Consider the following 22,823-nt stretch of genomic DNA (forward strand, 5'->3'; position numbering starts at 1 on the left):
TGGGCCGCAGGGCTGGTGTTGATACAAAGTAGGCTGGCCAGTGCCCTCTCCCTGGAAGCACCTCCAGACTGGAAACCCTGAAAGAAAGTTTGAAGCTGGGGAGATAGCAGAGCAGGGAGACGAGGCCATCTGGGTGGTTCCAGGCACCAGGGAGGAGCTGTAGGGAGGAAGAAAACGAAGTGCTGAGCTGGAGTCAGATGGTTGTGCTCTGGTACGATGGAAACTGAAAGCTAGCACTCACATGGAAGCGCCTGGCTCGGATGCAGGTCCGCACAAGGACCATGGAACGGTGAAGCCAGAAAAAAACCTCATTTCTCTTCTGTTCTCAAATAAGTATTTTACAGATTGAAAAACTGGAGTACTGCTTATAGATGATCTCTGGAGTCATATGGATATGTAGTGGCCCAATGTGTTCATTTTGTCTGCTTCTAGATTATTCTCCAGTCAGCAACCCGAGGGATCTCTCAGATGGGTACATCTGAGCTACATCCTCTAGCCATCAAGTGATCTTTTCAAGACTCAGGTCTGTTGCTTTAAATCCTTAATGGCTTCCATGTTCCTGTGGAATTGAATGTGAACTCACTCCCCGTTGCTAATGACTTTACATAGGATTCTCGCACCCTTTAACCCTTCCCAAAGCATCTGGTCTCCAACCAGCCATCACTCTCTTGCTCCAGTGTGCCACCATTCCCACCTTTGCTTGTTGACTGCCCTATTGGAACTCTCTGACTCAGTTCTTTGTGTGTGTGTGTGGGGGGGTGTGGGTGGATGTGGGTGTTCGAGACAGGGTTTCTCTGTGTAGCTCTGGCTGTCCTGGAACTCTCTCTGTAGACCAGGCTGGCCTTGAACTCACAGAGGTCCGCCTTCCTCTGCCTCCCAGGTGCTGGGATTAAAGCTGTGCCCCACAGCCACAAGGTTCAGATCTCTTTATCATTTGTTTCTTCTCCCGGCTTGCATCTAGGCTCAGGGATCATTTCTACTTTCCCCTGCCAACACAAATACCACTGACTCATCCCCTATCCCATTTTTCTGTTTCTATTCTTTTTTTTTTTTTTTTTTTTTTTTTTTTTTTGGTTTTTTTCGAGACAGGGTTTCTCTGTAGCTTTGGAGCCTGTCCTGGAACTCCCTTGTAGACCAGGCTGGCCTTGAACTCACAAAGATCCGCCTACCTCTGCCTCCCGAGTGCTGGGATTAAAGGCGTGGGCCACTACCGCCTGGCTGTTTCTATTCTTTCTAGCATTTATTACTAGATGAAATTAACTTGTTGTACTTATTTTGTTTACTTATCTCTTTTTTCATGCTGGGCTATAAACTATATAAGGTCAAAGACAGCATTCTGTCTTGCTTCCTATCCCTGGGAATAGTGTAGACTTCCAGTTGCAAAGAAGCAGCTCTCTAACACCTTCTCCATTTCTCTACTTTGCCTCTTATTAATAATGATTTAGACATCACTCTGTCCTTGTATCTGGAGATAATGTGAACTTATGCAGGAGGGCAGCTAGCCCTCAATATGGTGGCTGATAACCGGAGGGTGAGAACTCAGCTCTGTGCTTGTTTTTCAGAGTCGTGGTTTTGAAAATTAGAGAAATAACTGCCTGTCTGAGCATTGTCCAAGGTTGGGGTAGAAAACCTGGGTGCAGTGACTGATACTGAAGGTCTTTATGTATATGTTATTACTTGTGCAATAAATTATCCGCAAATTCAATGTGTTACTCTCTTATTTGGGGACACTTTCCTGTTCACTAGAAATTCATTGAGAAACATGGGTAGGGTGACATGAATGAAGAGCAGAAGGACCAGAAATAAGCATCCATTTCAAATTACTCCTTGTCCGTGGCTCAATGACAAACTTCAGGAAGGAGAAGGCTAGGGATATTGGTTAAGATGAGGCCTCAATATATCTGGGGATTTTTATCATCCGTAAGTACAAGAGAAGTACGCTTACAGTGATGATGATGAATGCGGTGGCAGTGGGAGCAATCCATTCAGCAAATGTTTCTTAGACGCTACTATGGGCCCTCATTGACTAATGCACACAGCATCAGCATGAGACACCGCAAACCCTGCCCTCGAGGTCTAAACCTCAAAGGAGGCATGGAGAAGATGACACTAGTGTTCTGTTCTCACAAGCTCACAGTCATGTGGAACGTAGTCTCTATCACCAGAGTCAAAACTTTCTCTCCTCTAAGTTGTTCAGGCTGATGCCTGTTCAAAAACGGAGTCAGCCAGAAAAGGAGTCCTCTGCATGTGTTGGAGGTGGACAGTGCAGTTCAGACTCTCTCTCTCTCTCTCTCTCTCTCTCTCTCTCATCTCCCCTTTCCTTCCTATGTTCTCCCTTACTCACCCCCATTTCTTCCTGACAGTTTTGTGCTATGTAGCTCTGGATGGTCTTGAACTCACAATCCTGCCTCTGCTTCCCAGGTACTGGGATCACAAATGTCTGCCGCCATACCCGGTGAGAATTCACTTGTTTTTCTTTAACATTTTTAGATCCATTTTTTTGGATTGTATGAGTGTTGTGCTGCACATATGTATGTATGTATATATGTATGTATGTATAGGTGTGTGTGTGTGTGTGTGTGTGTGTGTGTGTACTTCATATGCATGCACGGTGCCTGTGGAGGTCAGAGAAGGTATTGAGTCCCTTGGAACTGGAGTTATGGATGGTTGTGAGCCACCATGTGGGTGCAGGGAACTGAGCCCAGGTCCTCTGCAGGAACAAAAAGGGCTCTAAAGCTTCTCTCCAATCCTTTTCTCCAGCTCTGCGAGTTTCTATATTTTTGTTTCTTAATTTATTCTGTCTCCCTCCATCTGTGTGCATGTGTGATATGTGAGTACATATATGACACAACACATGCATGCATATAAGAGGACACTTTTACATGGGTTCCAGGGGTTGAGTTCGGGTTGTCAGGCTTATGCAATAAACACTTTACCTACTAAGCCATTTGCTGGCCCCAAGAATTCCTATTTTTTTATGAGTAGTCTAAGTACCTATGAAGAGGGTATCTGGCCCTGTATAGAATAGTTGTTAATAATTTGCATATTAATGGAAATTCTGCAATTTTTCTTTAGAGTCCATGCATTTGAAGATGGTCAATGAAGATATTGCAGAATTTGGAAAAGCAATTTATAAGAAAGATTAGCATATGGATGAATTATGTATAATATTCACTTGCTGAGTGATCTAGAGCTCAGAGCTTTCCAATTCCTGTAAAACCTCCCCTGCCTTTGGCACACTCTGTCTAGGCAAATAGACAACAACCAGCCTGGAGGCTCCTGGAGCTTCCCTGTTCAGAGAATTAAGTAGAACAGTTGCTAGAATGGGTCATATTGGATCTCTGGCTGTCCTACTATTTCTCCCTAGACTATTCCTTGGGCCTCTCATTCCATCACTCTTCTTGAAGTTCATATGACCCCAGCATATTTGTATGCAATGAAATATATCTGAAAACAACCTCGTTTAAAAGAATAAATCCATTAAGGAGCTGAGAACTTTCTGGCGTGAAATGAAAAATATTGATTGCTTCCTACCTGTTAGCAATGAAATCCCATCCAGTTAATTAACCTGCTCAGCGATAAAGTTTATTTTTGCCCTTCACCTTCGTTCCAAATCTTTAAAGCCATTAAAACAAGTACCTGGTCAATGAATAAATCTTCTCATGGAGAGGCATTTGGAGCCTTCTGTAGTCTGGCTCCAATCACATTCCTGCCTTTACTTTTAACTACTTGCCTCCAAGCACCTTCCACCCTAACCGAATGGAAGAGCTGACATATTGTGTTCCTACTGCCAAGAATTACTTTCTTCTCCTGAATTCTTTCTCTTTTTTCTACATCTTTTAACTTTAACATCAGTTTGGATGTTATTTCCTGAAAAAGGCTTTCCCAGAACTCTGGCACCGATCCCCACCTCCCCCAACTTCTTCCCACCTCTCCTAATTGCTGCTAAACTCTAGGTATTACCTCCCTATCCTGAACACTCCTAAGACTCTTTATACTTGGATCTACTTTTGTGTGCCTTAAATTTTGAGTGTGCACATATTTCTCGTAGGAGACTCTTGAGAATGCAGTTCTAACCAATTCATTTCTGTATTCCCGTATCTTCCAACACCATTCCTTACCTATGATTGGTGTTCAGTAAATGTTTTCTGAATGTTTTAAATGGAGATCCATTGATTTAACATTTTCTTTATGGTTGTTTTTCCTCTTGAGGCTCATGATTCAACACTAACATTGAGGGAGTCTAATTCAGTGAGATGTTTTTCAGGACTCATATTACATTCTAAACAGAATTCACAAGGTTCTGGTTTTCTATAGACAATCCAGTTGTGTTCCTGCCCCCATCATTAGCAGCTTTCTATTTACAGATAGCTTTCACATGCAATGGCAGGGTGGAACAAGACAGTTTGAATACAGGTTCCAAATCTCTCTGAGATGCAGCTTTTCTGTCCCCTGCCCCAGTTTACAATATAACACAATTGGAATTAGCATTTCATGGGTATAAAACCTTAAAGCTCAATTTTAGATGTGACAGGTACTCAGTCATTTCACACTGATGGGGCAAACATATAGTTTTACTGAAAAAAAAAAAGCCATTGACCCATTCAGTCCTTTCCCAGATCACCTGCTGGACTTTGGATGCTGCTGATGAAAATACAAGTACTAGTCCATACAAGGAACTCTAAGCCATGTGGAGGAAGACAAACATGTGATGAAATCAGTCTTATAGAGCATGACCTGCACAGTGCCAGAGGCAGATAGATGCGGGGCTGTGTAGAGTATAGACGCTTTCAAGTAGTTCATTTTGCAGCAGTGTCCTTGCAAGGATCAATCATTTAGGCATTATTTGATGGTTATTAAAAGCAGTGGCACTCTTTTCTATTCCATTTATTTGTTTAGTGCCTGTGTGCGTGTGGGGAAGCATGTGTATGCCATGGTACCCACATGGAAGTCAGAGAAGAACGTGCAGGAATTACATCTCCCCTTTCACCAAGGATCCCAGGGATCAAACTCAGGTTGGTCAGGCTTGGTTGTGGGCACTTTCACCCACCAAGTCATCTTGCAGGCCTGGCATAATTTTCAGATACTGACTTTGAGCAGGATCTCAGCATTCATGTCAGCTTCTGGGACATGATTTAGCCAAGCAGCCACGCTTGGTTGGTTGACCAAGACCTAGATATCGGCCTTTGCTCCCTAGGGCTCAAGGGAATGAATCATTCAGAGACATCTGCAAAAGTGCAGTTTTCTTCTGATTCACTGAGCTGAGCTTCATGCCAATGGTATTTTGGCATGGCAATCTTACTTTCTACTCTGTCTATGGCTTCAGAATATCTAAATACATTAGCGTAATTAGCTCAGCTGTGTAGTGACTCACTGGAGTGTGTTTTTTAAGTCTGTGACCTTGGAGGAGTGGTGAGTGTTGGGGGGGGGGATTCTAAATTATAAATGTCCAAAGTCTGCAGCTGTAAACACTGAGTATTTATGCAGTCTGTTTTTGGTTTCCTTCTCTTTGGGGCTTTTTGCATTTAGGGATACTCTTCTGCCCATCAGAAATTCCTCCAGAAGGATGGGTAGGGTAATACAAGTCAGAAGAAGAAAGGGTAGAGGAAACTAAAATCAATTTCAAATTTCTCCTTGCTGGTGGCCCAGTGGAAGACTTGGATTGGGGGGGGGGATAAGGGATATAGGTTAGCATGAGACTGTATTATTGCTTTGGATTCTTATGACTCACAGCTGAAAGAACATGATGGCTTGAAGATTGTGGTGATGGTGGCTATAAGTCACTAACAAATATGTTCCTCATCTCAAGCCATCGAGTCAGGCTTATGGGATAAATATGAAACCAAAACACAGCAGAGAATGGGAGGGAGAAAGGGAAGAAGGGACAGAGGGATAAAGGAAGATAGGGAGAGAGAGAGCCTTTCCCATTGCAGTTTAAATTCTAGAAGGAGGAATTGTTTGAAAGTTTAAAGCCCTTTTCTCATGAGGTCTTAGTCTGAGAGATTTAATCTCCAGCAGGTACCAGCTTCGATATGATAGTCACAAAACTTTATCTTTTCCAAGCTTACAAAGTGACATCCACTTTAAGTGCTTTCAATAAAGAGCACCATGGATCCTGGTTTAAGAGGCACTAACTGTATCGGGTGTATACGAGCTGAGGGAAGTGGTGAGAGGGTACAGTGAGCAGGGAGCCAGCAGGGAGTCTACGAATAGTACTGTCCACCCGAATCCTTTCCAGCTGAGGGAAGACGTGAGAGTGAGTGCCGGCATCACTCCACCATCCAAGTTCCCATTCTGCCTCTTTTACTCTTCACTGCCTCCTCCCTCCTCTCCTAAATCCCTCCTTCTCTTCGTTACCTCCCTTTCCCCTGGTTCCTCCCCATCCTTTTCCTTCAAACAGTTCTCTCTCCTCTGGCTCGCTCTCTCACAGTCTCTTTCCCTCCTCCATCCCTCAGCGGCGTCTGCGTCAGGCCCCCACTAGCGTGACGCGCGGGGTCTGGGTGGGAGCTGTCCACTCACCCAGGTGCTGAACGCAGCAGCGGCTTCACTGGCCGCGCGGGTGGAAGTAGCTGGGCGCCTTCTCCGCTCCAAGAAGATTGTTTCCAGTCCTCGGACCGTCAGTCTACTGCCCCGGCACCTCCCTTCCAGCACCACCCCTTTGGGAACTGAGCCAGGGGGCAGCAGTCGCGGCGGCGGGTGCTGAGCAACGGCGGAAGACAACACCTGGCAGCAGGCTGGAATCTGATTTACTTCCTTTTCGGTTTTTCTAAGAGATATATTTATATACGGTTCTGGGGAGTCCAGGAACAAGCTGGAGCCAAGTGCAGTCTGCCTGACCATCTCGGCCACACCGTCTCTATTCCTCCTCCCCACCTTCGGTTTACACCGCAAACAAGCCTTACGTCCGTGCTTCTGCGAGGAGAGGTAGCAACAGCAGCGAGCCCAGCCTGCCAGAGGCAGCCGGAGGAGGGAGGGGCGGTGTGGGGGTGGGAGCAGAGAGCGGGCCGAGGCCCCCTAGGTGGGGGAGCGGGGGCAGAGCTGCCGATAGGACCTGGCAGCCGCCCTCCTCCGCCCCCACCCGCCAGAAGCACTCTTTCCTGATTATCTGAGAACTGAATTGTCCATTAGTATTTTTTTTTATTCTCCCCATCACTTCCCCACCGCCCCTACCCCCCACGCCTGCCTTGTCTCTGGTTGCATGGCAGCACTGCCCGGGGGCGGGGGCTCAGGGCCAGCCCCCCGGGAAGGAAGAGGAGGAGGATCATGAAGCCTGGAGTCGCGACCGCGCTGGACCGCGGGCAGCAGCCAGAGGACCAGCAGGAGCAGCTCCCGCCCGGGAGACACCAGGACGCCGACCAGCAGTCGCTTCTGCCGCCACAGCAGCAGCGCCGGTCGCGTGCAGACCCAGAGCAGGAGGACGACGACAGCGACCCAGAAGAGGACGAGGAGGAGAAAGCGAGGCCACTTTCCAGCTCGGACCTGCCTATCTTTCAGCTCTCGAACCTCGCCCGAAGGGACCTTTGATGGAACCAAGGGGAGGGGCCTCGGATTTACACACCGCAGCTGGAGTGGGCTGGGGGCTGAGGTCATGTAACTATTCCTTTCTCCTGTCCCCTCTCCACGCCCCTCTTCTCTACCTCTTTTCTCTACTCCATCACCTTCCCTCTCCCAAGCACACCCCTCCTCTATTCAGGACCTTAGGCTCTGGAAGCAAGCAGCCTTTGGAGGGTTAAGGATCTTTTTTTCCTACATCCTTTCCTGGTCCACCGCCCTATACCCCACCTCTTCTGTGTAGCCTTTTGGCTGCATAGGCAAAGCACAAGCTCTTTGCCCGATTTCACCTGCAACCAGTTCCCCAGTTCCTCTCTTAAAAGCAACTCTGGTGCTACTGGTTAATTGCTCCAGTTTTCTGCCCAAGAGAATTAGAACTTCTCCTAACCTTCTCTGCATCCTCCCCCCTCCCCCCCAACAGCTTCTTACTACCTGAGGAAGCTTATCCTTCCTTGCTCACTTGCAGTCCTGGATTCTTCATCGAGCTGGTTTCCCTAAGCCCAGATCTAGCTGCTCCAAATTTGATTTATAATCTTCTCCACCCTTTTATATAAAGGAGATTTACTACAGCCTAGAGATTTAAGAAGAACCTAGCAATCCTTTCCTTGGGAACTTTTAACAAGTAGACATTGTTCAGACATCTCAGTCTTGATGCTTCTTCTATTGCCCCTATTCTGGGGTCAAAGACAGAAAGGAGACAACTGTCAGAGCTAAGTCTGAGGTTGGGGTGTGGCTGCCAGGACAAGAAAACTTTTTTTACTTTGCGTTTTTCTTAGGAGCGTTCAGAATCATCCACTAGCAGTTGTCAGCCTAGGAGGTAATTTATTTGCTGCTTGGAGGGGTTGTAAGAAGAGCCAATAAGAAAGGAGGTTCTTCCTTAACACAGAAACACTGTGGACCCCAAGCCCCACCCTATCCACCTCTTCAAAGACTCCAGCTGCCCCTCTCCATTCCTCTGCTTCCCGGTCACATGCTCATGCCCCTGGGTGGGCTGCTGTGGTGCTGCTGCTGTGGCTGCTACTGCTGTGGATTGTGCACCCCAGCTCCCCAGATGTTGCGCCACCAGGGTCTCCTCAAGTGCCGCTGCCGAATGCTCTTCAATGACCTGAAGGTTTTCTTACTGAGACGCCCCCCTCCAGTGCCCCTGCCCATGCACGGTGACCCCCAGCTCCCTGGTGTGGCGGCCAACAACAACACCCTGCCGGCTCTGGGTGCCGGGGGGTGGGCAGGCTGGAGGAGCCCTCGAGAAACCGTGGGAAGGGAGACCCCTCCTCTGCCACCTCCACCACCTTTGCCTCCTTCTGTGGAAGATGACTGGAATGGCCCAGCCACAGGGCCACCTGCCTCCCTGCTCAGCAGTGCTTCCTCTGATGATGAATTCTGTAAGGAGAAAGCTGAGGACAGCTACTCTCTGGGAAGTAGCTTGGACAGTGGTATGAGGACTCCCCTTTGCCGCATCTGTTTCCAGGGACCAGAACAGGTGAGTCCTTTCCATTTCCCCTGCTAAGGTGTGTGGTATCTCCAGGCCATGAAGATTGCCACTTAACTGTTTGCCCTAGGGAACTATCATGCTGTTTCTATTGGCAGAGACAGTAAGTGTTTAGAGTTTCTCAGTGATGTTTTGGTGAAGCTTGACCAATAGGTGCCTGAAGGAGCCTGTTCTGTAACTAGCTCAGTTGCACTTGGATTTTGCACCCTCCCCCAAAGCAAGTCTCTTCAGTTCCATGCCCAAACTTCCCTAAGCACTCAGAACAGAAGCAATGAAGTGGAGAGACTCAGAGGGACCTTCATGTTTGTTGCTGAAAAACACTTTTAGCTGGTTTCTTGCTAGTAACCCCCTCAATCCATAGTCACCTCTACATTCATATTTCTTCCTTTCCTGAAATTGTGCCAAGATTATGCTCTCTCTTCCTAGTCTCATAGAGTGAAGTCCAAAACCCCTGCTTGTTTGTTTCCTTTGAGACTACCTCAGTTTGCCAAGACACTTTTTGGTGATCTTGAATTTTCCCTGTGTTGGAATCAGATACTTTAAGCCAGAGTGAGTTTAAGGGACATTGGGTAAGAATCTTGCCATATCTATTCCCCTTCCCTTACACTTTCCTTATTCATGGCATGAGACAGAGATTTTCTTTCAAGTCAGGCAGGGTCTCCCTTCCTTATTTATTCAAATTTCCACAGACAACTCTCTCATTACTCCAATTGTCTAGTGTTCACAACACTGCATGGATATGCTAATCCACAACAGTTCTGAATTGTGAAAACACATAGTGAAGAATCCCAAGAAAACAAGACTCACCTGGAGGTCAGGTCTCCTTAGTGACGGAGGAGTGGCAACCTTTGATAGGGATGTGGGCAGGGTTCTGTGATCACCTCAGTGACCTCTTCAGCAGTCTCTTGAAGTGGAGAGGTCCTGGGTGTTCTTGCATAGGTGTCAGTAGAGTAGGTTGCCACATTGGTGTTCCTGATAGCCCCCTTCTTGCTAACTCTATGAGACAGACACAGGCTTAGCTAACATTTTCATTCATTTTTCCTCTCTTGACTCTGAATGGGCAAAGCACTTAGGGACTGGTGATGCCTGGGGCTACAGCCTAGGCATTGTGAAAGGAAGTAAAGAAGTCTCTCTGAGAGACTGAGGGTTGGGCTCCTCCACTTATGACTATGGTTACCTGAAGCAGCAAATGCAATGCTGGTGGCTCAGGAGGTCCAGGTTGCCCATTCTTTCTTCTAGCACATTGCTCCCTTGTCAATACCAACTTCTGTGGAAGGAGTGTGGGTCTGTGGCTAATAGCAAAGATGAACCTCGCTTGGGTCAGGATTTGTCTCATTCAGGGACCTCAGCTTTCCCAAAACATAGAGTGATTTTGCTTATTAACTTCCAAAACTATTTCTTCCTTTCCCCATATGGGCTGGCGCATGTGTGCGTATCACAGGGGCTATTGGAAGTGTGCCTTCTGGCAAGAGCTCTCTTGTCTCTAGAAAACAGCAAGTCTTGGAATGTGTGCTGAGATAATATTTCACCTGCTGTGAAATATTCTTCAAATAACTCTATGCCTCTAGGCCTCCATTCCAATTTCCACGAGATAGCACTTGCTTTCCATAGTCTTCCTTTGTAGGAGAGCCCAGAAGTGTGAAAATACCTTGTAAGGGATTAACATATTATTAACATGTTTTTCGATCATGGAAAAGCTGCATTTTATTGGAAAAAAGGAAACAAAGGGGCATCATTAGTAATACCCTAAAATGCCCTCTTGTGACCCAAGGGCTGACCAAGGGCTGGGAACATCTGCTGTTCATCATCTTTACTGTGTGTTATAAATGAAATGCTGAATAAAAAAGCTACCATCACTGGAGGAATAGGTTCTCTTATTATGTGGGAGGGGCTGTGCTCTTCACTGTGATGGGACCAAATCAAGCCCTTCTTAAAAATGATTATCACAGGTCAGGCGGTGGTGGCGCATGCCTTTAATCCCAGCACTTGAGAGGCAGAAGTGGGTGTATCTCTGAGTTTGAGGCCAGCCTAGTCTACTGAGCAAGTTCCAGGACAGCCAAGGCTATCCAGGGAAACCATGTCTTGAAGAAAGAAAGAAAAAAATGATTATCGTGTTTGGGGGCGGTTACTTGCTGTAGGAGCCGAGAGGCTTTCCTGGGATCGTGCTACAGTGGTAAGAAGAGAAATGGGAGTTGTTTCCCAGTTCTCACTTTTATTTACAGAATTTCAGTGAGGAAGAAAGACAAAGGAGAGAAGCTGGGGCTCTAGAGAAAGAGGAAAGAGGAGAGGTGGAGACAGAGAAGGGTCAGGTGGAGATTTCTGTGTTTCAATTTCTGTTCAGACAGACAGACAGACAGACAGAGATCACTGTCAAACAGTTGTCTCTCCCTGGTCTAGGAGAGGAGTGATCTGCCACCTGAATAGCTAAATGGCTTGGTTTCCCCCCCCACCCCTGTCCAAACAAAGAAACCAAAAACTTGCCCTCCCACATACCATGCTCTCGTTTGCCACTACTCGAGGATCCAAAAGATTGACAAAAATAAAGATTTGGTCTCCTCCTGCAAAGTGCTTACAGTAACACAGTGAAGGGCTCCAGGGAGATTCAGTTAGGTTCACATTTGCAGGTTTCCACAAAGGACTTTGCATCTATTCACTAGTGTGTGCTTATTTGATGGTGCTGTGGCTCCAGGACTAAGCCTCCCTAAGTGAACAAAAGCAGATGAGATTTCTGCTGTCTTGGAGCTGGCCTTAGGGGGGGGGGGGCACAGAAACGGGCAAATAAACTACTAGGTAAACAAGGTGATTGAAGATGGAGAACCACAGTGAAAATAAGTAAGACAAGACCATACACAATAATGAGTTAACCGTGAATAAAAAGAAGGGACAAGATAGTCCATCCACCTTCCATAGGGCAAGCAGGGAGAGCCTTCCTAAGAATGCCCCATCCAAGCCGGCACCTAAATGATGTGGACGACCCAGCAGGGTACAGATCTGGGGGAAGCCTTCTCTCTGCATAAAACAACAAACTCAAAAGTTCAAATGTGAGTAGACTTAGAATGTTTACAAAACAGAAGAGAAGTTCTGGGAGGAGAAGGAAGGATGGGGTATGAACAAATGCTTTGAGAACCTGTTGGCTCCATTCTAGAAAGTTCCTGAGTAGCCATTCCATTCTCCTCTCAGTCATTCGTTCATGTAAGACTGTGTTCATAGACCCCCGAGAGTGTGTGGCAGGGGCTTTTGCATCTCCCCTTATTCTCTACTTGTGGCTAATGTCTAACCCTCCCAGAAGAACAGTGCACCGTGGTTGGTATGGTGAGGCTGCCTGAGGTCAGATGGCCCTAACTGGAGTGATGAACTAGTTATATGGCCTAACTGCCTCCGATTCCTCATTTGTACGATAATGACAGTCCCTGCTTTGTAGGGTGACTCTGAGCCCCAAGTCAGTCAATGCTACAACAGCAGCCATAGCAGTGTTCCGTTGCGGGTTTATTCTCTCCAATGCGAGACAGATCCCCTTGCTTTGTTCAGCTGTGCCCCAGCCACAGGCTAGCAGGAGGGCTGGTGCTGTCGTGGATGGCTTCTCTTGCACATATAATGCTCTAGGCACAGAGTGCTGTTCCTCTGTTTCCAATACCAAAGTCTTTATTAAGAGCCAACTAGGCCTGCTGATTCACTGAGCAGAGGCTAGAGACACACGTTAGATGTGGCCCGGTCTTCTAGGATGTCACCATCTAACCCAGACATCACAGGACCTGACAGAGATCAAGAACACACAGAAGATGAGCCTGAGTGAATTTCGTTATTATCTGAACAAGAAAGAGACAGGTTTAAAAACAGCCAGTGTGTTAGATACCTATTCAGAAAGAGAGGTATGGAGGATGGTGGGGAGGGGATTTGCTACTTTCCCCCAATTAGTAAGGAAGGCTTCTCTGTTGCCACTGAAGACCAAGTGAGAGGAAACGGATTCCGGCTGAAAGGTTGAGGCTAGGTAGAAAGCAACAGAAAAGATGTAAGAAAAGTGTGGATTCACAAAGAGACCACCTGCCAGGCTGAGAAGCTGTGGGATGCCTGGAGGTGGGGCTCAGGGCTAAGGATGCAGTCTAGAGCAAGGTCGGGAGTAGACACACACTTTGGATTTAATGAAAAGTAGGAAACCCGTCTAGAGGAATTTAGAAGACTTGAGTGCTTTTCTTATTCTTCCTGGGCTAACTTCCTAAGAACTTTGTTTACAGAGAAAGAGAATAACAAGGAAGGTTTTAGTCAGTGTGGTGGGTTATTGAACCATAGAATAAAGGTTTACAAGGTTCAGAGGAACCTTCTAGATGCATGGAGAACTCTGGGAATGAAGATCCAGAAGAGCAGTTTAGGCCCAGATGATGCATTGGCTCTTCTAGGAGCTGCTGTTTGAGTTTGTATTTCCTTGTGAACTTGCTTCATTCATACCTCTTTGCGCAATGAACAAATCCATACCTAAAGCTTGTGAATCTTAGACAGATGATACTAGAAGCTCTCCCACTGTAGGCAAGAATATCTACAAGTAATAAAGCCATCTAAACAGACTTAAATATAGCTCTCTCCTCTCAATCTGACTACTGTGTATTCAAAGTAAGTAGGAGAATGAGTTTGAATTTATAAATTTTAGATTTGTCTGAATTAGCATTGGCCGATGGAGATATTCACAGACCACTCTGATTCTCTCGTCCACGTTCTGTCCACACCATTTGCTAAACAGTGGTTTCTTCCCATAGTCCTCTAGCCTAGGATGGAAGTTTATAGACCTGAAGAAAGTCCTCCCTGTCCTAAGAGCAGGCTCACCTCTATCTGAGCAAGAACTCCAGGGTACAGGTAACTGGAGCACATTCCAGAAGAGGGACCTGGCTCTTCATCTTTTCAGACTCCTTCTCTGTTGTCAACTGTGCTTAAAGAGGGAATAGCTATTAACTTCTAAAGCCAGAGGACTTGTCTGGGTCCAAGGGAGGCATTAAGAAAGGACCGTAAGATCCCAGGAGAAAGCAACCTGTGTGTGCTTTTTTCTCACCAGGTCATTAGATCTCAGCCCAGTGCCTGGTACTCACTTCAGTGCTCTAAATTAAGTGATGATATGTTTGCTCTAGTGGACATATCTATAGTCAAGATAATTGAAAAAAAAAGAGAGAATGTTTAGGAGAAAAAGTAAAAAAGCCCACTTCCATCCTGTGCTGAAAGTACGTTGTATGAAAGAAGGGCCATAAAGGGGAGTGCCTTGGCTGGTGAGGGATCTCCAGGGGAGTCAGTTTGAGCTTTGATATTATCAAGTACATTCTGCCAAAGCTAAGCAAAGATGCCATAGACTGCTTTAGAAAGAAATTTTATGGATGTCTGGGGCTAGAGGATGATCCTTTCTTGGCTTGAGAGTTTCAGTTCACAAAGGACATTGTTGGGGGCGGGGGGGGGGAAGGATTTCTTAAATCCAAGCAGAAAGAAATGACACCCTATCCTGCAAGGCTTATCTAATGTTGGGACATCTTGTCTCAGTAAGCAGAGTATTCAAATGTGTCCTTTAGAAATAAATGGACTTTGTCGTTGTTTATAGGACCTCCAAATTTTTGGTAGTCCTATGATTGGTGCAACCATGGCTTTTCACCAATGCACGTACCAGGGTAGGGAGCAAGCTCTTCATGCCTGATAGGCAAGACAGCACCACGGATGGAAGAATACAGGTTTCTTCTCGAAAAGGTGGCCACTATCTTCAGTTTTTCTATTGCTGCCTTTTAGTTTTTACTTCCATTTAAAGTTCCTACTTCAGCTTCTATGGGTCCTACTAAAACTGTAAGCTCCAAGGACCCTTTCTTCATCTTCATGCTAATTCTTCATTACTAATGCTCTACTGTCTGCTGGGCATTGGTATAAAGATGCTCAAATCTCACAGCCAGGTACCTGGATATTTTGCCAATTTGGGTATTATTAACATGCACAGACCATGCTTATGGAAATACCAGAATATGTTTCTTTCTCTCTATCTCTATCTTTATCTCTTTCACACATACACACACACAGAAAGAGAATGAGAGAGAGAGAGGAGAGAGAGAGAAGAGAGAGAGAGAGGGAGGGAGGGAGGGGTTGGGGGAAGATACTCACTGTCTTGACAGCTGTACAATCAATTATCTGTTGATCCTTCTCACCAGTGGTTCTCAGCCCTCCTAATGCTGCGACCCTTTGATACAGTTCTTCATGTTGTAGTGATCCCCAAACATAAGATTATTTTTGTGGCTGCTTTATAACTGTAATTCTGCCACCATTGTGAATTGTAATATAAATATCTGCTGTGCAGGATATCAGATATGTGACCCCTGTGAAGCGATCGCTTGCCGCTCCCCAAACGGGTTATGACCCACAGGTTGAGAACCATGTGCACCTGTTGCTCTCTGGAGTAATCTTGCACTTGCCAGTCTGCATTAGTTTGGGACGCTTTGACTCACTTATTGGGTGTGGCTTCAAGCTCAGTCATTCATCTAGAGAGTTACTAATACAGCTAGAAGGGCAGGAAGTTGTGAAATACGGATTCTGAAAGAGCCAGAGAGAAGGTAAACATGGGGAATAGCTGAGAACGCGGTTGGAGAAGCCCAGCTGTCTCCTATGAGTGTAGGATAGGGAAGGAGGCTGAAGGAAGAGAGCATCCTAGAAGGACTGAGGGAGTGAGTGAGCCCTTCTTGTTTGATGGAGAGGAGGTAAGCCCGAATGTAAAGGAGCTGACAAGTGAACATTGTGTGGCCCAAGCTGCACAGCATCCCCTCCCCTACAGGAGATGAATTGTATGCAAGGCAGGATTTACATATATACATATATATTATATCCAGTGCACATTTGATATCTCCTTGTTTGGATGGGAAAAGCAAAAATGGATGTACACAGGGGAGCTAACCTCGTGACAAAATTGAATAAATTACATTTTCCAGAATATCTTTTACTTGTTCTTTAGATGTTCTTTATACATACATGACAATTTCATATAAGAGAGAGTATGTATTGATGTTATCTACCCCTGACTCCCCTTCCCACTCCCTCTGACTGTTCCTCAAAATAACCCCTTCCACTTCATATCTTCTCCTCTTACTTTTCTTCCTTTTTTTTTTTGTTTTTTTTTTTGAGACAGAGTTTCTCTGTGTAACTTTGGAACCTGTCCTGGAACTCACTCTGTACACCAGGCTGGCCTCGAACTCTGTGAGTTTGAAGCCTGCCTCTGCCTCCTGAGTACTGAGATTAAAGGTGCCACCACTGCCTGACCTTTTTTTCAGCACCGAGTGCAATCAGTGCTGCCTGTTAGAATTCTTGATCTCGTGTGGGTGGCCACAGTGCAGGGAGCGCATGAGAGCGGCGACTGTATCATGTCCAGAGGCAGCGTCTCCGAGCTTTCGCCCATCATCCAGCTCTTGTGTTCTCCCCACCTTCTTCCCTACTGGCTTCCCTGGGTTTTGAGCTGAAGGGTGATAGACATGTCCCAGTTGCGGATGGACACTCAAGAGTCAATTATCCTGAGCACTTTGATCAGTTAAGAGTATGTACTTTAACTGCTTGCCCATGGTAGAGAGCAGCCTCTTTGGCCAAGGTTGAGAACAGCAGTAGCCTACGGTATAAATGTAAATATTTAGAAGGCGACTGAACGGCACGCCCATGGAGCAAAACAATGCTAATAGGTTTTCCACTAGAGCCCGTGGGTACTATAACCAGGGTTATAGTACCAAATATGACTTTCCTCATGAGGAGCAGGCCTCAATCCACCCAGAAAGTGGTTGATCTCCTCTAACCTTCATGTCACCATTGCACTAGTGGGCGATCCTGCCTGGATGCTCAGGTTGTGGCATTCAGGTTCATCACCTGGGGCTTGGCAACATCATTAATGACCTGCCCCTCCCTGTGGCCTTCTTCTGGAACCATCAAAGCTAGTCAGAGTGGAAGAAGTTTTCTGGTTAGTTCCAGAATGATTTTGTGTCCTACAATCCATGTGTCTTATATCTTCAGCAAAAGGTCTTACTCTCTGTTATGATGACAGCAATAGCAATAACTGTGTTGTTTGGGGGAGTCCCCAGAGACTCCCTGACTAATAATTTGTGGGGAGATAGCCCAGTCTTGGCACTTGGCATTTTCATTTAATAGCCTGTGTCTTCTGGAGGAAAGCATTGTCAACCCATTCAAGGTATCTGTGTTCAAACTCCTTTTTAATACTATTTAAATAATATTTATTTAGAGACAGGGTCTCGCTATGTAGCCTTGACTATCCTGAAACTCACTAAATAGACCAGGCTGGCCTTGAACTCACAGAGACCCGCCTGCCTCTGCTTCCCAAATGCTGGGATTAAAGGTGTGTTCTGCCATGCCTGGCTTTAGTAAAAATTTTAAAGATTCTTTTTTTTTTTTTTTTTTTTTTTTTTTTGCTTTTTTTCGAGACAGGGTTTCCCTGAAGTTTTTTTTGGAGCCTGTCCTGGAACTAGCTCTTGTAGACCAGGCTGGCCTCGAACTCAGAGATCCGCCTGCCTCTGCCTCCCGAGTGCTGGGATTAAAGGCGTGCGCCACCACCGCCCGGCTTGTGATTCTTTTGATTTTTAAATCACATTATGTGCGTGTTTGAGTGTGGACATGTGAACTGCATAAGAGAGAACATGTGGCATTTGTTTTCCTGGGCCTGGATATGAATTACATTTTGAGTACCAGGTAGGTGCTATCAGGAGAAGAGGTGGAAATCTGAAAATATAGGCTCTGCCTCGCTCTAGTATCCAAGGAGTTACCCCTTACCCCATAAAGGGATACCCAGCTCCTAGGTTTTAACTCAGCTAATAGCTCTTTGCAGGGGGTAGGCAGAGACAAAGTTTCCCTACATAGCCCTGGCTGTGCTGGAACTTACTATGTAGACCAGGCTGACCTTGAACTCACAGAGATCCACCTGCCTCTGTCTCCCAAGTGCTGGGATTAAAGGGGTGCACCACCACCACACCCAGCCTCATAAGCATTTCTCTAGGCTGTGTGAAGCTGGCAACTAAAACTAACTAGGATAGATACAAAACTCCTTTCTTGAACAGGATTAAGAGAACTAGTAAAAACAGTCAGCAGTACGGGGTTACACAACGGGCCAAATACTCAGTACTGATCTATGAAATTTCAAGTTGTCTACAGAATTACGGTGGAAGATGGATCAAATTATTTTTCTCATTTATAGAGAGGTTAATCTGAATGTGATGGGAGAAAGTCAAGACCTGCAGAGCCCTCCTGAAGCTCCCGTCATGGCTAAGACGTGACTCTGCACAGAGCAGGACCTTAGTCATTGCTGACTCTCCTTCTTCCCGGAGCATGTGCATTCCACATAAATGATGCTATCTCTGGTCCCTAGCACATGCCTGGTAGGAAGCACGTTTGTGAGTATGTATGCACCTGTGAACTTATGTGTATAAATTAAATTCCTAGTATGGCGCTTAAAGATATTCTCTTCAGAGGCCCAACCAATTTAACTTTCTGTAAAATTTGTCTGTAAGGACAAATACTGATGGGTATTGACCTAGCGACTGTAGAAATCATTATCCTGGCGTGAGGTCACATGGCCAAAAACATATTTTCCTCACTCTGTTGAAGAATGATGGGAAAAACAAACTTTTTTTAACCCCCCCCCCCCCCCCAGACAGGATAGACTTTGTGTCAACCACCACCCGTGCCTCCGGGAGCATCGTCACACAGGCTTTGACATCAGAAGGTGTGATTTCATTTCCATTCAGGGCCCTTCCCAGGTTGGCCATTTGTCTCATTCCCCTATGCCTGGATGTCACTGTTTGGAAGACAACCGTGCAACACTAAATGTGAACACTCGTAAGAAAGTTGACCCTACACACTAAAGATCTAAGCACGTGACAACCTGTCATGAGTTAGGGTATAGCTCCCTTTCCTTTGGTGTGTCTCAGACATTTAAGGTCATATTTGGAGCCCAGCATGCACATGTCTAGATGGGGAGTCTCTCTGCTCAGCCTCTCCCACTTCCATGTTGCCTGACTCGGCTAAACTCTGTCCTCTTCTGGGGGTCAGAAAGGCTCTACCTCAGTCATCCTGATCCATTTCCACCACCATCATGTCCTTGATTGATCTTTATCAAGCAGTGTTCTATGCTTGGCAGCAACTGTTAAATTTAAAAAAAAAAAAAAAGACCCTTTACTCTGAGTCCCCAGAAGCTGGGACCAGACTAAGCATGCAGAGCAGCAAACAGAGAAAGGCAGAGGAAATCCTCACCCAGTGCATATCAGCGAGTTGCTTGCCTTCCAGCCATCCCTGAACTCGTGTTCTGGAATATCTGGGGTAGGGTGGATGTGCTTCTAAATGACATTGACTCACGCAGGAGAATACTATTCCTGTCCAGTGTGATCTCGCGCCTTAGGATTGTATCCGGGACAGAAATTTTATTGCAGTAGCAGCCTGCCTTTAACACTTTTCCAACGTTGTTACTCTCTCTTGTAAACAAAAAGAGAAGGCATCAGACTCAGAGCCTTTGGCTACGCTCCAATATCTAAATAGAATTGTGGATTATTTTGTTCATATGTCTATTATTTTTAATAGTCTTTTCATTAACACAATGTTAACAGTAAAACAGAGCAGGAAGTTCAGAGAGTTCCCACGCACTCCCAGTCTTCTTGCCGCCAGCATCTCCCGCCCAAGAGGTATGTTTGTTACAATTGATTAACCAATATTAACCTCATTATTACCCAGAGTGCATCAGGGTTTGCCTTAGCTCTACCTGTTCCAAGGGTTCTCTCCACCACTCCGAGGCCCATGTTCGTCTCCACCATTATAGTATCAGACAGAATGACTTCATTGCCCTAAAGCTCCTCTTTGTTCCACTTCTCAGTCATTCACTTCTGCCACCCACACAGTCTGACCTTTTACAGAACGTCAGCTAGTTAACTTTTACACTTAGTAATATGCATTCGCATTTCCTGCATGCCATTTTAGGAGTGCGCGCACACTCGCACACAGTAAATTTTAGTACTCGGTAATATTTTGATGAACAGAAGTCCCACAGTTTAGTTTTTGTGGTAAATGACACTGGTTTTCATTTATGGAAGTGATACAAAGCCATCTTTAGAGTAAAGGCACTGAAATAAAGATGTGAGATAATTAAAAATAAATGAAAATTTTAAAGAAAGTAATATAGGTGGATTACATATACAATATCCATGCTTGAAGTCTGAATAATGCTCCCCGGGGCTTCACACCTTGTCCTAGTGATATTTTATCATTCTATGAAGAAAGATTTGCCCGGAAAGATGGCCTTGGAGTGAGGAGTGCTTGCTGCTCTTCCAGAGGACCCAAGTTCGATTCCCAGCCCCCACAGGGTGGCTCACAACTGTCTGTAACTCCAGTTCCAAAGAATCCAATGCCCTCTTCTGGCCTCCGTATGCACAACATTCATGTGCGGTGCAGTCACTTGCAGACAAAACACCCATACTTGTATTTAACAACACCAACACACACTAAAAATACAAATAAATACATCTTTTAAAAAGGGTTTATCTTACCTCACAGTTTGAGATTGCAACCCATCCTGAAGGGGAAGGTGTGGCAGCTGAGCTTGGGCTGAGCTTGTTTATCTTTGTGTGAATCAGAAAGTAGGGTGTGGGGGTGGGGAGGATGCCTGCGCTCTGCTGGTTTTCTTCCCTACTGCCCTTCTTGTTCATGAAACAGTGATATCCACATTTGGAGTGGCTCTCTCCTCCCCATCAAACCTCTCTGGACACGGCTTCCTAGCCATACCCAGAGGGGTGGCTCCTAGGAGATTCTAAGTCCAGTCAAGTTGATAACAATAATAACCATCATCCACTTTAAAAACAGTTCTGAAGCCTTCATGGGCACTAAAAGGACCTCAGGAAGGGCTGAAATGCAGAGCTGGAAACCATGATCTGCCTCTGAGCCTATGGTGTCATAGGTTCTACATTTTAAGCCCTAAGGTTTTTTCTTTCCTTCCTTCCTTCCTTCCTTCCTTCCTTCCTTCCTTCCTTCCTTCCTTCCTTCCTTCCTTCCTCTCTATTCCATTCCAAGGTGGCTGACTGATTGTGCTCAGAATACTCTATCTTAGGAGACAACAATGTGGGAAAAAGAAATGTAGCCACAGACCTGAAATCCTAGGACAGATAAGGACTAGAGCTTGGGCCACCACGTCAGGAGGATGGGACTATTTGGTAAGATACATGACCAGGTGTCCAGGAAGGAAATGATATGTCACCCAGGCAGAGGCTGGAAGAAATGCCTCATGAGTTTCTCTTTCCCTGCTTCATGGAACTGAAAGCTGCCTGTTTCGGACAGGGCAGTTGCTAGATGGGAAAGTTCATCCTGTGGGACACTGACGTGAGGGGGCCCTACTTTTCATGTTCTGCATTAAATCTGGGGTTTGTTTGTTTTGTTTTTCCTGTTACTCAGTAAATGTAAGTTTCCTGAATACAATCATCAATTCCCACTCCTGAGTTGGTGTGCTGCATAATTTTATGTCAATTTGTCATAGACTAGAGTCATCTAAGAGGGGCGATCCTCTTGGAAGCAGACAAGATTGCCAGGCAAAAGTTGGAAGCATGAGGGGTGGAGGGGGTGGGGAGAAGGGGAGAGGGAGGGTGAGAGGGGAGAAGGGGGAGGGTTGGGGAGAGCTTGGGGGATTGGGATGGTTGAGATGGAGGAAGAATGGATATGGGAGCAGGGAAGGAGATATCTTAGCTGGGGAAGCCATTTTGGGGTTAACTAGAGGCTTGACTCTGGAGGAGTTCCTAAAAGTCCAGGGGGATGACCCCAGCTAGGACCCTGGGCAGTGGAGGAGAGGGTGCCTGAACTGGCCTTGTCCTGTAGTGAGACTGATGACCATCTTGAATATCATCATAGAACCTTCAGGGAGATAGAGATAGAAACCCACATTGGAGCACTGGACTGAGCTCCCAAGGCCCAGTTGAAGAGTAGAAGGATGGAGAACATGAGCAAGGAAGTCAGGACCACAAGTGGTTGGTCCACCCACTGAGACACTGTGCCTGAGCTAATAGGAGCTCACCAACTCCAGCTGGACTGGGACTCAACAAGCATGGGATCAAACTGGACACTCTGAATGTGGCTGACAATTGGGGCAGACTGAGGGGCCAATGATAATGGCACTGGAATTTGTCTCTACTGCATGTACTGGCTTCTTGGGATCCTATTCTATTTAGATGCACACCTTCCTTCCTAAGCCTGGATGGAGAGGGGAGGGCCTTGGACTTCCCACAGGGCAGGGTGCCTTGCCTTCTCTTAGGAATGGAGGAGGGTTAGGGGGAGGGTGTGTGTGGGGGAGCAGGAGGGAAGTGGGAGGAGGGGAGGAAGTGGAAATTTTGATTGGTATTATTTAAAGTAATAAAAAATTTAAAAAAGATAATGCCTCCATTAGATCAGGCTGTAGACAAGCCTGTAGGGCATATTTTTAATTAGTGATCAATGGGGGAGGGCCCAGCCCACAGTGGGTGATTCCATCCCTGAAATGGCAGTCCTGAGTTTTGTAAGAAATCAGGCTGAGCAGGGCGGTGGTGGCGCACGCCTTTAATCCCAGCACTCGAGAGGCAGAGGCAGGCGGATCTCTGAGTTCGAGGCCAGCCTGGTCTACAAGAGCTAGTTCCAGGACAGGCTCTAGAAACTACAGGGAAACCCTGTCTTGAAAAACCAAAAAAAAAAAAAAAAAAAAGAAAGAAATCAGGCTGAGCAAGCCATGAGGACCAAGTTAGTAAGCAGCACCCCTCTGTGGCCTCATCAGCTCCTGCCTCCAGGT

This window comes from Arvicola amphibius, chromosome 8, assembly GCF_903992535.2.
Source record: "Arvicola amphibius chromosome 8, mArvAmp1.2, whole genome shotgun sequence".
NCBI lineage: Eukaryota > Metazoa > Chordata > Mammalia > Rodentia > Cricetidae > Arvicola > Arvicola amphibius.